We start from the raw sequence: 16,758 nt of genomic DNA on the forward strand, positions 1-16,758 counted from the left end.
ACTTGTGAAGAGGACATAAGGGGGCTACAAAGGGATATAGATAGCATAAACGGGATTGGACAAAGTCAGCATGAGTTTACGAAAGGGAAATCATGCTTAACAAATCTGCTGGAGTTTTTTGAGGATGTAAATAGTAGAATAGATAAGGGAGAACCAGTAGATGTGGTGTATTCGGATTTTCAGAAGGCTTTTGATAAGGTTCCACATAAGAAGTTAGTGTGCAAAATTAAAGCACATGGGATTGGGGGGTAATATACTGGTGTGGATTGCAAATTCGTTGACAGACAGGAAACAGAGAATAGGAATAAACGAGTCTTTTTCTGGGTGGCAGGCAGTGACTAGCGGGGTACTGCAGGGATCTATGCTTGGGCCCCAGCTATTCACAATGACTTGGGTGAGGGAACTAAATGTAACATTTCCAAGTTTGCAGACGACACAAAGCTGGGGGGGAATGTGAGCTGTGAGGAGGATGCAAAGAGGCTTCAATGTGATTTGGACAAGTTGGGTGAGTAGACAAATCCATGGCAGATGCAGTATAATGTAGATAAATGTGAGGTTATCCACTTTGGTTGTAAAAACAGAAAGGCAGATTATCATCTGAATGGTGATAGATTGGGAAAGGAGGAGGTACAACGAGACAAAAACAAGAAATGCTGGATTCACTCAGCAGGTCTGGCAGCATCTGTGGAAAGAGAAGCAGAGTTAACGTTTCGGATCAGTGACCCTTCTTCGGAACAACGAGACCTGGGTGTCTTTTTACACCAAACGCTGAAAGCAAGCATTCAGGTACAGCAAGCATTTAGGAAGGCAAATGGTATGTTGGCCTTCATTGCAAGAGGTTTTGAGTACAGGAGCAAGGATGCCTTACTGCAGTTATGCAGGGCCATGGTGAGACCACATCTAGAGTATTGTATGCAGTTTTGGTCTCCTTATCTGAGGAAAGATGTTCTTGTCATGAAGAGAGTGCAAAGAAGATTTACTAGGCTGATTCCTGGGATGGCAGGATTGAAGTATGAGGAGAGATTGGGTCGACTAGGCCTATATTCACCAGAGTTTAGAAGAATGAGAGGGGATCTCATAGAAACATATAAAATTCTAACAGGACTAGACATGCCAAATGCAGGGAGGCTGTTTCCGATGGCTGGGGAGTCCAGAACCAGGGGTCGCAGTCTCAGGATGCCATTTAGAACCGAGATGAGGTGAACCTGTGGAATTCTCTACTCCAGAGGCAGTGGAGGCCAAGCCATTAAATATATTCAAGAAGGAGATAGATATATTAATGCCAAAGGGATCAAGGGTTATGGGGAGAAAGTGGGAACATGGTACTGAATTAGATGATCAGCCATGATCTTTTTTGAATGGCGGAGCAGGCCCGAAGGGCCGAATGGCCGACTCCTCATCCTATTTTCTGTGTCTATGTTAAGTGAGTGGGCAAACACTTGGCAAATGGAATATAATGTAGGAAAGTGGGAAATTGTCCACTTTGGCAGGAAGAATAAAAAAGAAGCAAATTATCTAAATGGTGAGAGATTGCAGAGCTCTGAGCTGCAGAGGGATCTGGGTGTCCTAGTGGATGAATCGCAAAAGGTTAGTTTGCAGGTACAGCACGTAATTAGGAAAGCTAATAGAATGTTATCGTTTATTGCCAGGGGAATTGAATACAAAAGCTATACAGAGCATTGTTGAGACCACATCTGGAGTACTGTGTACAGTACTGGTCTCCTTATTTAAGGAAGGATATAAATGCGTTGGAGGCAGTACAGAAAAAGTTTACTAGACTAATATCTGGAATGGGTGGGCTGTCTTACGAGGAAAGATTGGACAGGCTAAGCTTGTATCTGCTGGAATTTAGAAGAGTAAGAGGCGATTTGATCGAAACATATAAGATCCTGAGGGGTCTTGACAGGGTGGATTTGGAAAGGATTTATTTATAGAGTCATAGAGAGATACAGCACTGAAACAGGCCCTTCGACCCACTGAGTCTGTGCTGACCATCAATTCATACTAATCCCACATTAATCCCATATTCCCTGCCACATCCCCACCTTCCCTCAATTCTCCTACCACCTACCTACACTTGGGGCAATTTACAATGGCCAATTTACCTATCAACCTGCAAGTCTTTGGCTGTGGGAGGAAACCGGAGCACCCAGTGGAAACCCACGCTGTCACAGGGAGAACTTGCAAACTCCGCACAGGCAGTACCCAGAACTGAACCCGGGTTGCTGGAGCTGTGAGGCTGCGCTGCTAACCACTGCGCCACTGTTCCGCCCAAAGGATGTTTCCCCTTGTGGGAAAATCTAGAACTAGGGGTCACTGTAAAAAAATAAGGGGTCGTCCATTTAGGACAGAGATAAGAAATTTTTTGGACTTCTGTTCCTCAAAAGGTGGTGGAAGCAGAGACTTTGAATACTTTTAAGGCAGAGGTAGATAGATTCTTGATAAGCAAGGGGGTGGAAGGCTATTGGGGGTAGATGGAAATGTGGAGTAATCAGTTCAGCCATGATCTAATTGAATGGTGGAGCAGGCTGAAAGGGTCGAGTGGCCGACTCCTGCTCCTAATTCATATGTTTGTAACTTAATTGAATTCTTTGAGGAAGTAACAAGGAGGATTGATGAGGGTAGTGCAGTGGATGTGGTCTACATGGATTTTAGTAAGGCATTTGACAAGGTCCAGCATGATTGACTGGTCAGTAAAATGAAAGCCCATGGGATACAGGGGAATCTAGCAGTTTGGATCCAAAATTGGTTCAGTGACAGGAAGCAAAGGAGAGTAGTCATAGGATGTTTTTGTGAATGGAAAGCTGTTTCCAGTGGTGTTCCACAGGGCTCAGTGTTGGGTCCCTTGCTGTCTGTGGTATATATTAATGATTTGGACTTAAATGTGAGAGGCATGATTGGGAAATTTACTGATGACACAAAAATTGGTTGTGTAGTTGATAGTGAAGAGCATGGCTGTAGACTCCAGAATGATATCAATGATTTGGCTGAGTGGGCGGAAAAGTGGCAAATGGAATTCAATCTGGAGAAATGTGAGTGAATGCATTTGGGGAGGGCAAATAAAGCGAGGGAATACACAATAAACAGGAGGATATTGAGAGGGGTAGAAGAAGTAAGAGACTTTGGAGTGCATGTCCACAGGTCCCGAAAGGTGACAGGACAGGTAGATAAAGTGGTGAAGAAGGCATATTTAATGCTTTCTTTATTGGTCGAGATATAGAATGCAAAAGCAGGGATGTAATGCTGGAACTGTATAAAACGCTGGTTAGGCCACAGTTGGAGTATTGCGTACAGTTCTGGTCGCTACATTACAGGAAGGGCATAGTTGCTCTGGAGAGAGTACAGAGGAGATTTACAAGAATGTTGCCAGGCCTTGAAAATTGCAGCTGTGAAGAAAGATTGGACAGGCTAGGGTTGTTTTCTTTAGAACAGAGGGGGCTGAGGGATGACTTAATTGGGGTGTACAAAATAATGAGGGGCCTAGATAGAGTAGACAAGAAGGACCTGTTTCCCTAGCAGAGAAGTCAATTACCAGGGGTCACAGATTTAAGGTGATTGGTAGAAGGATTAGAGGGGGCATGAGGAAAAACTTTTTCCCCCAGAGGGTGGTGGATGTCTAAAATTCACTGCCAGGAATGGTGGTAGAAGCTGAAACCCTCAATTCTTTTAAAAGGTACCTGTACATGCACCTGAAGTGCTGTAACTTGCAAGGCTATGGACCAGGTGCTGGAAGGTGGAATTAGATTTGGTGGCTAGTTTTTTTTTCAGCCGGCACAGAGACGAAGGGCTGAATGGCCTCCTTCTATGCTGTAATTTTTCTATGGTTCTACAGTTCTATAAAATTCAGCCCATTGAATGAGTACTGTGCATCTGTCTTCACTGAAGAGCATGAAGTAAATGTTGCAGTAGAGGAGTGGGGGGGGGCGGGGGGGGCACAGGTATTGGATAGGATAAAAATTGATCGAAAGGCGTTGCTGAAGAGGCTGGCATCACTCAAAGTGAACAAGTCCCCGGGTGCAGATGGGATGCATTCTCGGTTGTTGCAGGAAGATAGGGTGGAAATAGCAGAAGCTCTGACCACAACCTTTCAATCCTCCATGGAGTGTTGTCAGAGGACTGAAGGACTGTAAATATTACACCCCTGTTCAATAAGAGGGATGAACCTGGTAACTATAGACCAATTGGGCTGACGTCAGTGGTGGGAAAACTACTAGAGATCATTGTCAAGGGCAAAATTAATTCTCGTTTGGAGAAGCATGGGTGTATAAGGGACAGCCAGCACAGGTTTGTTAAAGGCTAACTAAACTGATTGATTTCTTTGAAGCTACAAAAAGCAGCTTGTAGTCATGGTTGATACAAAGAAGATGAAGAGAAAGGTAGGCAAACATTAAAGAGGAAAAGCAAAATAAGACAAAGCAAGTCATATAATCAAATAAAAACTGAAAAGTAAAACTAAAAGGAAAGTGAAATTTTAAAAAGTAATTGCTACATGGTGACCGAACCTTCACCCTGTTAGCAGAGCTGGGTTATACCATTCATTCTGTTAGCACAGCCGGGTCAATACCATTCGCCCTGTTAGCTGAGCCGGGTCATACCATTCTCTCTGTTTGCAGAGCTAGGTCATACCATTCACTCTGTTAGTACAGCTGGATCAATACCATTCGCCCTGTTAGCTGAGCCGGGTTATGCCATTCTCTCTGTTTGCAGAGCTGGGTCATACCATTCACCCTGTTAGCACAGCCGGGTCAATACCATTCATGCTGTTAGTAGAGCTAGGTCAATACCATTCACCTTGTTAGCAGAGCCAGGTCATACCATTCGCCCTGTTCGAACCAGATCAATACCATTCACCCTGTTATCAGAGCTGGGTCATACCATTCACCTTGTTAGCAGAGCCAGGTCATACCATTCGCCCTGTTAGAGTCAGGTCATACCATTCACCTTGTTCAAGCTGGGTCAGTACCATTCGTCCTGTTCGAGCCACATCATACCATTCGCCCTGTTCGAGCCGGGTCATACCATTCACCTTGTTAGCAGAGCCAGGTCATACCATTCGCCCTGTTAGAGTCAGGTCATACCATTCACCTTGTTCAAGCTGGGTCAGTACCATTCGTCCTGTTCGAGCCACATCATACCATTCGCCCTGTTCGAGCCGGGTCATACCATTCACCTTGTTAGCAGAGCCAGGTCATACCATTCGCCCTGTTAGAGTCAGGTCATACCTTTCACCCTGTTAGAGCGGGGCCATACCATTCGCCTTGTTCAAGCTGGGTCAGTACCATTCATCCTGTGTTCGAGCCACGTCATATCATTCGCCCTGTTCGAGCCACGTCATACCATTCGCCCTGTTCGAGTCGTGTCAGTACCATTCGCCCTGTTCGAGTCGTGTCAGTACCATTCGCCCTGTTCGAGCCGGGTCAGTACCATTCGCCCTGTTCGAGTCGTATCATACCATTCGCCCTGTTCGAGTCGTATCATACCATTCGCCCTGTTCGAGTCATATCAGTACCATTCGTCCTGTTGGAGCCGCATCATACCATTCGCCCTGTTCGGGCCGGGTCAATACCATTCGCCCTGTTCAAGCCGGGTCAATACCATTCGCCCTGTTAGAGCCGCGTCATACCATTCGCCCTGTTCAAGCCAGGTCAATACCATTCGCCCTGTTCGAGCCAGGTCAGTACCATTTGCCCTGTTCGAGCCGAGTCAATACCATTCGCCCTGTTAGAGCCGCGTCATACCATTCACCCTGTTCGAGCCACATCAGTACCATTCGCCCTGTTAGAGCCGCGTCATACCATTCACCCTGTTCGAGCCACATCAGTACCATTCGTCCTGTTCAAGCCCGGTCAATACCATTTGCCCTGTTCGAGCCGGGTCATACCATTCGCCCTGTTTGAGCCAGGTCAATACCATTCGCCCTGTTAGAGCCGCGTCACACCATTTGCCCTGTCAGCAGAGCTGGATCATATCATTCACCCTCTAAGCAAAGTCAAATTGTACCATTCACCCTGTTCGTAGAGTTGGGGCTGAACAATCACGCTGTTAGCAACATTAGAGCTGTACCATTTGTTCTGTTGTAAAACTGTAGCTGTATGTTTCTGTTTCCCAGTTACTGATCCTGGGCAGTAGGTTACATTTTGGAACTATTCTGTGATGATACCCAAGGTCAGCTCTTTGTTGAGGAAGAGGATGAGCAATCCCACTGTGTCTGTAACTGTAAACTTGCTATTGATGAATAGATAAATGATTGTTGGGCCAACTTCACTTTATCCACATTGTCCCATTACCCTACTTTTTTCCTGTATGTTCTAAAATGGGTCTTTTTCAAATATTTACCCACTTCACTTTTAAAAGTTTTTATGCATTTTGACTACTCCCATTGTTTCTGGTAGGCATTAAAAGTCATATCAATTGTGTTGGTGAGAAAAATCTTCCAAATCTCTTCATACTTTTAGTAAAGATCATAAATTTATGCCATCTATTAATGGAATCACTGACCAGTGGAACTAGTTTTTCCCAATTTACCTTAACAAAAGCTGTCATAATTTGAACCCCTCTATCAGATCTCCTGTTTAAGAGTCTTCTCTCTAATGAAGAGAACCCTAGTTTCTTAAGTCTGTCCTCATAAATAAAGCTTCTCATAATCTTCCTCCTATAATCATTTGATTGTTACCAAATTTAGGCTTCATTCAAACCCCGACCTTCCTCCCTCTGCCAGAAGATCCTGCTAAAGAGAATAATCATTGTTCTGAAGCTGTGAACAGTTTTGCAGTATACACCCATGACACTGCATTGTTGTTAATAGGAACATCCATGCTTGACTGTCTCTAGTACTGACTTGTGGCAGAGTTAAAATTGTTGCCATTACTGATCACATTTCTGGGATAAGCCCTTGGGGCTTAATAGGCCCTTAATAAGCACTAAAGTGATTTAATACTGATTTTTAAAGAAAATTTTCACTGCTTTTAAAGATCAGTTTCAGTTGAGCAAACACCAGCATAACGCTAAAAATCCTCACCAGTAACTTTCTACATATTTCCGTACTCTTTTCTCACTGCATTTTGCACTGTGAGGGAATCAAGGCCATAGATCTATTGACTTCAAAACGTTTAGTGGATCATTTGATGAAACTTTTGCATATTGCTGGCAGTGGAGAGCAAATGGGTCTGAAAATGAAACTGAAGACTGCCTTGAGGAACTGAAAGAAGTCTACAGTGAGAAAAGATCACAAGCCTATTTCAAGAAACAGTGTGCAATTTGAACAATCATTCCCTCTTCCTGTTAATTATTTACAGAGGAAGGTGAATGGCTCCAGCCAAAGCAACCAGATTAAAACAAATCTATTTGCTTTATCAAGTAATTCCAGTAGATTTGTAAGACCTGCCCTCAGTAGCTTTAGCTGAACATTGAGTGTCGATAAAATGTAAGCATTTCTCTTCCATCTCTTCCAGAAGCAGCTAGAACTCCTCCACAAACTTCAGTTCTTCAACAGCAATGTTTGTGATATTTCAGTGTTGCATTATCCAATTGTTACTGTGAGTATACAGGTTTGGAAATGGGAAGATAAATTTTTGCAATTTATTCTAAAGATCCCTGTATTTCCCCCTTCTTTAAGTTCCCCACAACTACGTATCATTTGCTAACAGTATGGGGAGGGGACAGACCTTCTGAATATTTCATTCTTGAACTATCACCTTTGAAGCACATGCGAGAGCTATCATTTCCAGTAGCAGATCCTGGAAATGGTGGTAGGTGTGGTGGAGCTGGCAGAACACTCTCCACCGTTCTTCCCTTTTCCACTGCTTTGAAACGCCAATTTGAATAGTTGCTCTAGTGTTTGTTTTCACAATGCATGACAAATGGAAGACCCATTACAATTGGTCTCTAAACCTATAATAAAGTAATTGGACTCAGTTCTGAATGAACACTTGGAGACAATCAAAGAACAAAGAACAGTACAGCACAGGAACAGGCCATTCGGCCCTCCAAGCCTGCACCGATCTTGATGCCTGCCTAAACTAAAATCTTCTGCACTTCCGGGGTCCGTATCCCTCTATTCCCATCCTATTCATGTATTTGTCAAGATGCCTCTTAAACGTCTCGAAGGTACCTGCTTCCACCACCTCCCCCGGCAACAAGTTCCAGGCACTCACCACCCTCTGCACATCCCCTCTAAACTTTCCCCCTCTCACCTTAAACCTATGTCCCCCAGTAACTGACTCTTCCACCCTGGGGAAAAGCTTCTGACTATCCACTCTGTCCATGCCGCTTATAACTTTGTAAACCTCTATCATGTCGCCCCTCCACCTCCGTCGTTTCAGTGAAAACAATCCGAGTTTATCCAACCTCTCCTCATAGCTAATGCCCTCCAGACCAGGCAACATCCTGGTAAACCTCTTCTGTACCCTCACCAAAGCCTCCACGTCCTTCTGGTAGTGTGGCGACCAGAATTGCACGCAATATTCTAAGTGTGGCCTAACTATAGTTCTGTACAGCTGCAGCATGACTTGCCTGTTTTTATACTCTATGCCCTGACCAATGAAGGCAAGCATGCCGTATGCCTTCTTGACTACCTTATCCACCTGCGTTGCCACTTTCAGTGACCTGTGGACCTGTACGCCCAGATCTCTCTGCCTGTCAATACTCCTAAGGGTTCTGCCATTTACTGTATATTTCCCACCTGCATTAGACCTTCCAAAATGCATTACCTCACATTTGTCCGAATTAAACTCCATCTGCCATTTCTCCGCCCAAGTCTCCAACCGATCTATATCCTGCTGTATCCTCTGACAATCCTCATTACTGTCCGCAACTCCACCAACCTTTGTGTCGTCCGCAAACTTACTAATTAGACCAGCTACATTTTCCTCCAAATCACTTATATATGCTACAAACAGCAAAGGTCCCAGCACTGATCCCTGCAGAACACCACTAGTCACATCCCTCCATTCAGAAAAGCACCCTTCCACTGCTACCCTCTGTCCTCTATGACCAAGCCAGTTCTGTATCCATCTTGCCAGCTCCCCTCTGATCCCATGTGACTTCACCTTTTGTATCAGTCTGCCATGAGGGACCTTAATCAGTTAAAAGAATAAGTAAATTTATGGCAGGTTTGTAATCATTCAGGATTATTCTGCAATAAAAACATGAGCCATCATTGCGACAGACCAGAAATCTGAAGGGATTAATTATAGGGAAAATAGATAGAGCTGACATAAATTTTATTTGATCTCAGTACTTCTAAGTACATTTCCATAGCTGATGTGTTGGACACATATGTATTTCTGTATAGTGTTGGTCCTTTGGAGAAGATTGATGATGTTGGGATAGAAGTAATTTAATGCTGCTTCCTCATTCTGGTATTAAAGCACAGCTTGGTGTATTAGGTCTGAATTGAAATGTTTTACCACACACTGAGAAACTTTTCATTCTAGACTTTCAAAGTTGGGATCATCAAAAATGAATGGTTGTATTTAATGTACAAAGTTTTTCAGTTTATTTAAATGCTGTTGAAGTTGCAAAGGCCTCATTCAATTGAAGTTATCTTTTTTGTTTGGCAGGCTTGATAATCAAAAGGTTGTAAGAGGATAAAGTGTCCTTGTTTACATGGGATGAAAATGAAACTTGGAGCTGACCAGTGAGTACAGTGGTTGGAGTAGGTGTGCAATTTTGGCCTCATGTTCAGTAGCCCTTTGAGGAGTTCAATGAATCACAGAATTTTGAAGGACACAGGGAGTTCGTTCAGCCCATTGCACCATGCTAGCTCTCTGAAAGCAATATCCACTTAGTCCCATTCTCTGCCCTTTCCTCAATCCCGTTTAAACCTTTCTTAATATTTATCTAATACTAAAAACTATTACAGATTCTGATAGGGCACTCTGTATATAAAAACAATTCTTCTAAGCTCCTTCTTTCTTAAATGTGACAACGTTGGCTCAGTCAGAACATTCTCATCCCTGAGTCAGAAGTTCTGGGCTCAAAGCCCAATCAGAGATTTGAGTGTATAATCTAGGCTGACATTTTATTGCTCTACTGAGGGAATGCTGCATTGCAAGAAGTGACATTTATCCTTCAATTAGCATCACTAAAACATATTATCTGACCATTTATCTTGCTGATGTGCTTCCCTATATTAGAACAGTTGCCTAGAAATTGGGTCACAAGCATTTTTGGGTGCAAGGTGGGGGGTGGGGGATGGGGTGCATTTCATGTCCCTGCACCTCAACAGTGAAGCCTGAACCGCTCCACATATTGGGCCCTGGGCTTTACTTCAGTGTTGTTGGTGAAGTGTTAAGAATCTGTCAGTGAAGGGAGCTCTAAGGTTGGGCTGCTGCAACATTAGCAGCAGCCTTCAGGTAAGTGTTGTCAGGAATCAAGGCCTGGGTTAGGGATCAAGACCTAGGCCAGGGCTTGTGGAGGTTAATGTCTGGGATCATATCATGGAGTTCAGGTTGGGAACAGAGGCATGATCGGAGCCAGGGATGTGGTTGGGAACAGTGACCAGTTCCTTTAAATGTGAGATCGAGATGAAGACTCCCATTCTTGCTCCTGCTCCTCTCAATTCCAGATGTAGATAATGTTACTTACCTTCTTTGTTGCAGGCGATCCCTATGCCCAGTTACCTTGAGTGCAGCCAGTGTTACCCTCACGCAATATGGCAGACACACTGAAAAAGCCAGTGCAACCTGACAGAAACTCCAGATCCTTATTTCCAGGACTAAAGTGTTTAGCTCAGTGAGTAACATGGATGTTGGCCAAAAGACATTGCTCATCAAAGATTCTTGGTAGCTTTTCATTGGGAGTTCGTGCAACTACTTTGACATCTTTAGATTGATACATTCCCTATCTGTAATGTTATGATGCATTGGTCATTGATGAAAATAGTTGGAAGTGTGTCTCAGAAATTTTTGAATGAGACACAACATGCACTCAACAAAATTATTTTGTATACATAAAGCTTGATTTATTATGTTGTTTTTTTTAATATTCATTTATGGGAATGTGGGTGTCGCTGGCCAGGCCAGCGTTTATTCCCCATCCCTAATTGCCCAGGAGAAGGTGGTGGTGAGATGCCTTCTTGTTCATGTGGGTTAGGTACACTGACAGTGCTGTTAGGAAGGGAGTTCCAGGATTTTTACTTCGGAACAGTGAAGGAACAGCGATGTAGTTCCAAGTCACGATGTTGTGTTGCTTGGAGGGGGGTTTGCAGGTATTGGTGTTCCCATGCATCTGCTGCCCTTGCACTTCTCGGTGGTAGAGGTCATGGGTTGGAAGGTGCTGTCAAAGAAGCCTTGGTTCATTGCTACAGTGCTTCTTGTAGATGGTACACACTGTTGCCACTGTGCGTTGGTGGTGGAGGGAGTGAATGTTTGTGAATGGAGTGCCAATTAAGCGGATTGCTTTGTCCTGGATAGTGTCAAGCTTCTTGTGTGCTGTTGGAGTCAGGAGTGTTGCCATCCAGGCAAGTGGAGAATATTCCATCACATACCTGACTTGTGCCTTGTAGATGGTGGATAGGCTTTGGGGAGTCGGGGGCTGAGTTACTCGCCGCAGGAATCCTAGCCTCTGACCTGCTCTTGTAACCATGGTATTTATATGGCTATTCCAGTTCAGTTTCTGTTCAATGGCAACCTCCAGAATGTTGATAGTGACTGATTAAGCAATCGATTGCCATTGAATGTCAAAGGGAGATGGTTAGATTCTCTCTTGTTGGAGATGGTCATTGCCTGGCACTTGTGTGGCGCACATGTTACTTGCCACTTATCAGCCCAAGCCTGGATATTGTCCAGGTTTGCTGCATTTCTACACTGACTGCTTCAGTATCTGAGGAGTCGCGAATGATGCTGAACATTGTGTAATCAACAGCGAACATCCCCATTTCTGACCTTATAATTGAAGAAAGTTCATTGATGAAGCAGCTGAAGATGGTTGGGCCTAGGACACTGCACTGAGGAACACCTGCAGTGATGTCCTGGAGCTCAGATGATTGACCTCCAACAACCACAACCACTTTCCTTTGTGCTAGGTATGACTCCAACCAGTGGAGAGTTTTTCTCCCTGATTCCCATTGACTCCAGTTTTGCTCGGGCTCCTTGCTGCCCTGATGTCAAGGGCAGTCACTCACACCTCACCTCTTGAGTTCAGCTCTTTTGTCTATGTTTGAACCAGGGCTGCAATGAGGTCAGGAGCTGAGTGACCCTGGCGGAACTCAAACTGAGTGTCACTGAACAGGTAATTGCTAAGCAAGTGCACTGTCGACAACACCTTCCATCACTTTACTGGTTGTTCTTCTCCATGCTGGTTGTTTTATTGACAACTATTTACTGACTGCTGAACATTGGTAGCTTTTATTAGTTTCGCTATTTGTTCATTGTGTTACGGAGGTACTTCCATTTTTTGTTAAATTTTGAGGACCTGTGTTTTAAAACTGAAAAAAACGATTCCATAGATGCTGGACTTTGTGTTTTTTTTTTTAAAAAGAGGTCATCGGAAGGTCTTTTAGACTTGGTTTGCAAACAACACGTACTGGATGTCACCTGTCTTCAGATAAATAACCAGCAGGGGCTTTTTGACTTGGGGGCGATGTCTACAGAGAAGTGACAGGTTAAGATTTATAGGGGTCAGAAGGCTTGACTCTTGAGATATTGATTTTGGTTTCGCTTTGGACAGTGTGTTGGAGTTTTAAAAAAATAGCCAAGAGAGCAGTCACCCCCAGCTCAGCCTTTTCCATCTCTTTGAAAAGCCTGCCTTCTTTTTCATCTCTTTGAGAAGCTCTTTGAAGCGAGTTTAAGAAATAGAGAAATTGATGCTACATTCATCTTGAAAGGCCTGCTTGAAACCCCTGTTGCCGTATTTCTCCTGAGACACTGGAAAAACCCGTTGGATAAATCCTTGATGCCGCCTGAACAAATTGCTCCAGAGAAAGATCCCAGTGACAGCCGTCTACGCGTATTTGGGATGCCAAACCAAAAAAGGGACAACTGACATCTTTCCATATCTTCTCTTTCTTTTCTTCAAGAATTAGCAAGTATTTGGTCAAAGTATTTTTTGTCTTTTTTTTTGTAACAGCTCTAAAAAGGAAATCTCTTTTTTGGTTAACCGTTGTGTGTGTATGTGAGGGGCTAAGGTAAAAAGGGAACTTTCATATTTCAATCAACGTGTTAATGCTTTGCTTTGTTACTGATTAAGTCTTGTTTGACAGTAAACTGACAATTTTGTTGTTTATTAAAGAAACCTGGTTGGTTTATTTTATTCTGGGATAAAGATTAGAGTCTGATTGACCGTAATGGTAACTGGGCAAACATTTAAATATATTTTGTGACCTGTGGAGAAGTAGAACTAGAAAAGGCAGTGCACTCCTCCCACCCCGGTCGTAACGATTGGGAATTTTCAGAACAGCATGCTACATGTTAATTTATTTATGCAGAGGGTTGTTGGAACCCAGAATACTTTGTCACTGGGAGTGGGATGAGCCCAATGCATCTGCTCAAAGAAAATTGGATAAATTTTGAATAAAATTGGGCCTCATATTTGCCTATGTTAAACCCATTTGCCAAAATGTTGCCCATTCACTTAATCTGTTAATATCTTTGCAATTTCATATGTCCATCTACACTGCTTACAATGCCATCTATCTTTGTGACTTTAGCAAACTTGGATATATGGCTCTCTATCCTGTCATCTAAGTCGTTAACAAACACAGTGAATATTTGAGGCCCCCACACAGATCCCCGTGAGACGCCACTGGTCACATCCTACCAATAACGTCCCTTCCCGGTATCCCTACTGTCTCTCTCCTGGCACCCACCCAATCTTCTAACCAGGAATTTCTCCTCAATTCCATGAGCTTTAACTTCAGCTAATAGTCTTTGTGGCGGTCTTTATTAAATGCCTTCTGGAGCTTCACATCAGTAACATACGTAGAGATTCCACTGACCACTACTTTAGTTACCTCTTCAACACATTCATTCAGGGTCTTCAAGCCTGCAAATCTATGTTGGCTGTCAGTGCAGCTGCACATTTTCAAGGTGTTCAATCACCCTATCCTTACTTATAGATTCTAGTAATTTCCTGACAACAGATGCACAGTTTTCCAATATAAAGGTATGGTTCTTGAATAGAGAGAACTTTGGAAGATTATAGTTCGGACATCTGCAATGTTCACACCTATTTCCTTTATGATAGTTATGGGATATGATGAAATGGCCGAGGCATTGAACAGGTATTTTGTATCGGTCTTCTCAGTGGAGGACATTAATAACATGCCAGTAATTGACAAAGAGACGAACGTAGGTGAGGACCTGGGAACAATCATTATTACGGAAGAGGTAGTGTTGGGCAAGCTAATGGAGCTAAGGATTGATAAGTCTCCTGGCCCTGATGGAATGCATCCCAGGGTACTAAAAGAGATGGCGGGAGAAATAGCAGGTGCACTGACGGTAATTTTCCAAAATTCACTGGACTCTGGGGTAGTCCCAGTTGATTGGAAAACAGCAGATGTGACGCCACTGTTTAAAGAGGGAGGTAGACAAAAGATGGGGAATTATAGACCGATTAGCTTAACCTCTGTAGTGGGGAAGATGCTTGAGTCTATTATCAAGGAAGAAATAGCAGGGCATCTCAATAGAAATTGTCCCGTTGGGCAGACGCAGCATGGGTTCATGAAGGGCAGGTCATGCTTGACAAATCTTTTGGAATTCTATGATGACATTACGAGCAAGGTGGACAATGGGGACCCAGTGGATGTGGTGTACCTAGATTTCCAAAAGGCCTTCGACAAGGTGCCGCACAAGAGGCTGCTGCATAAGATAAGGATGCATGGCGTCAGGGGTAAAGTATTAGCATGGATAGAGGATTGGTTGACTAACAGGAAGCAGAGAGTGGGGATAAATGAGTGCTATTCTGGTTGGCAATCAGTCACTAGTGGTGTGCCTCAGGGATCGGTGTTGGGACTGCAATTATTTACAATTTATATAGATGATTTGGAGTTGGGGACCACGTGTAGGGTGTCAAAGTTTGCAGATGACACTAAGATGAGTGGCAGAGCAAAGTGTGCAGATGACTGTGAAACTTTGTAGAGGAACATAGATACATTGAGTGAGTGGGCAAAGGTCTGGCAGATGGAATACAATGTTAATAAATGTGAAGTCATTCATTTCGGTAGGAGTAACAGGAAAAAGGATTATTACTTGAATGGTAAAAAGTTGCAGCATGCTGCTATGCGGAGGGACCTAGGTGTCCTTGTGCATGAATCGCAGAAGGTTGGTCTGCAGGTACAGCAAGTAATTAGGAAGGCAAATGGAATTTTGTCCTTCATTGCTAAAGGGATTGAGTTTAAAAGCAGAGAGGTTATGTTGCAGCTGTATAAGGTACTGGTGAGGCCGCACCTGGAGTACTGTGTGCAGTTTTGGTCTCCTTACTTGAGAAAGGATGTACTGGCACTGGAGAGGGTGCAGAGAAGGTTCACTAGGTTGATTCCGGAGTTGAGGGGGTTGGCTTTTGAGGAGAGACTGAGTAGATTGGGATTATATTCATTGGAGTTCAGAAGAATGAGGGGGGATCTTATAGAAACATATAAAATCATCAAGGGAATAGATAAGATACAAGTAGAGAGGATGTTTCCACTGGCAGATGAAGCTAGGACAAGAGGGCATAGCCTCAAGATTAGAGGGAGCAGATTTAGGACTGAATTAAGAAGGAACTTCTTCACCCAGAGGGTTGTTAATCTATGGAATTCCTTGCCCAGTGAAGTAGTTGACGCTTCTTCAGTAAACGTCTTTAAAGCTAAGGTAGATATCTTTTTGAACAATAAAGGAATTAAGGGATACGGTGGGAGCGCGGGTAAGTGGATCTGAGTCCACGAAAAGATCAGCCATGATCTTATTGAATGGCGGAGCAGGCTCGAGGGGCCGGACGGCCTACTCCTGCTCCTAGTTCTTATGATCTTATGAAAACCATAGGATGGAAACCATGTGGTCTTGGGAATTTGTCAATCTTTAGTGCCATTATTTCTTTCATAACTGTTAATTTGCTTACGTTAATTATGGTGAGTCCACCATCCCTGATTGAGTAAATACTGATGCAAAGTAATTATTTAACAGGTCTGCCATTTCTGTATTTTAATTTATAATATCACCATTATCAGTTTTTAAGGGGCCTATATTGCTTTTAAACTCTGACTTTTTCCTAATATAATTGTAAAAATTGTGTCTTGATTTTGATATCTCTTGCAAGTTTCTTTTCATACTCCCTTTTTGTAGGTCTTAATATCTGTTTTGTCCCTTTTTGCTGTTCTTTGTATCTCTCCCATTTGCCAACTTCTTTGCTATTTTTGCATTCTTGTGTGCTTTTTCTTTTCGTTTTATGTTGTCTCTTACTTCTTTGTTGTCCAAGGCTATTTTCTTTTTTGGCAAGTAGAGCTGTTTCCCCTGAGTGGTATATACTGGTTCTGTTTCACATTGAGTAATCATACACAGATTTAAATGGTGTACATAATGCTGCCTACATATCTTAATTTTTCAGCTATCGTAACCGATCTGAGTAATGTATTACATTGCATTTTCTCCCCTGCAGTTCCCTAACATTAATCCAGTAAGTGCCTATCGTCCTAATTTTCCTCCCATTTTATCCTAGATTAATATAACTTGGTTAATTAAAGACACTCTAGATTTTCTGCATTAAGTTTTGACTTTTAAATTATGGCATACCTACTCATTTGTGTGATTGGTGTCTTCATCTCGCCATTACAAGACATCCTTG

General features: G+C 43.2%; 1 protein-coding gene across 7 annotated transcripts in view; it reads left to right on the forward strand.

Annotated features, from left to right (window-relative positions):
• LOC137384353 (phosphatase and actin regulator 1-like) overlaps nucleotides 1-16,758 on the forward strand; it is an 859,907-nt gene that overhangs the window by 216,150 nt on the left and 626,999 nt on the right. Inside the window, exons 1-2 of one of the 7 annotated variants that reach the window (XM_068058298.1) lie at nucleotides 7,440-7,535; nucleotides 9,561-9,637. The exons of 4 other annotated variants lie outside the window; for them this stretch is intronic. The gene's annotated coding sequence lies outside the window, so the exon portion shown is untranslated. Of the gene's footprint in view, nucleotides 1-7,439; nucleotides 7,536-9,560; nucleotides 9,638-10,662; nucleotides 10,735-16,758 lie in introns of those variants that run through there. 2 more of the 7 variants (XM_068058307.1, XM_068058317.1) reach the window with 2 other exon arrangements.

The sequence above is a fragment of the Heterodontus francisci genome, chromosome 2 (genome assembly GCF_036365525.1).
Source record: "Heterodontus francisci isolate sHetFra1 chromosome 2, sHetFra1.hap1, whole genome shotgun sequence".
In the NCBI taxonomy this organism is placed as follows: domain Eukaryota; kingdom Metazoa; phylum Chordata; class Chondrichthyes; order Heterodontiformes; family Heterodontidae; genus Heterodontus; species Heterodontus francisci.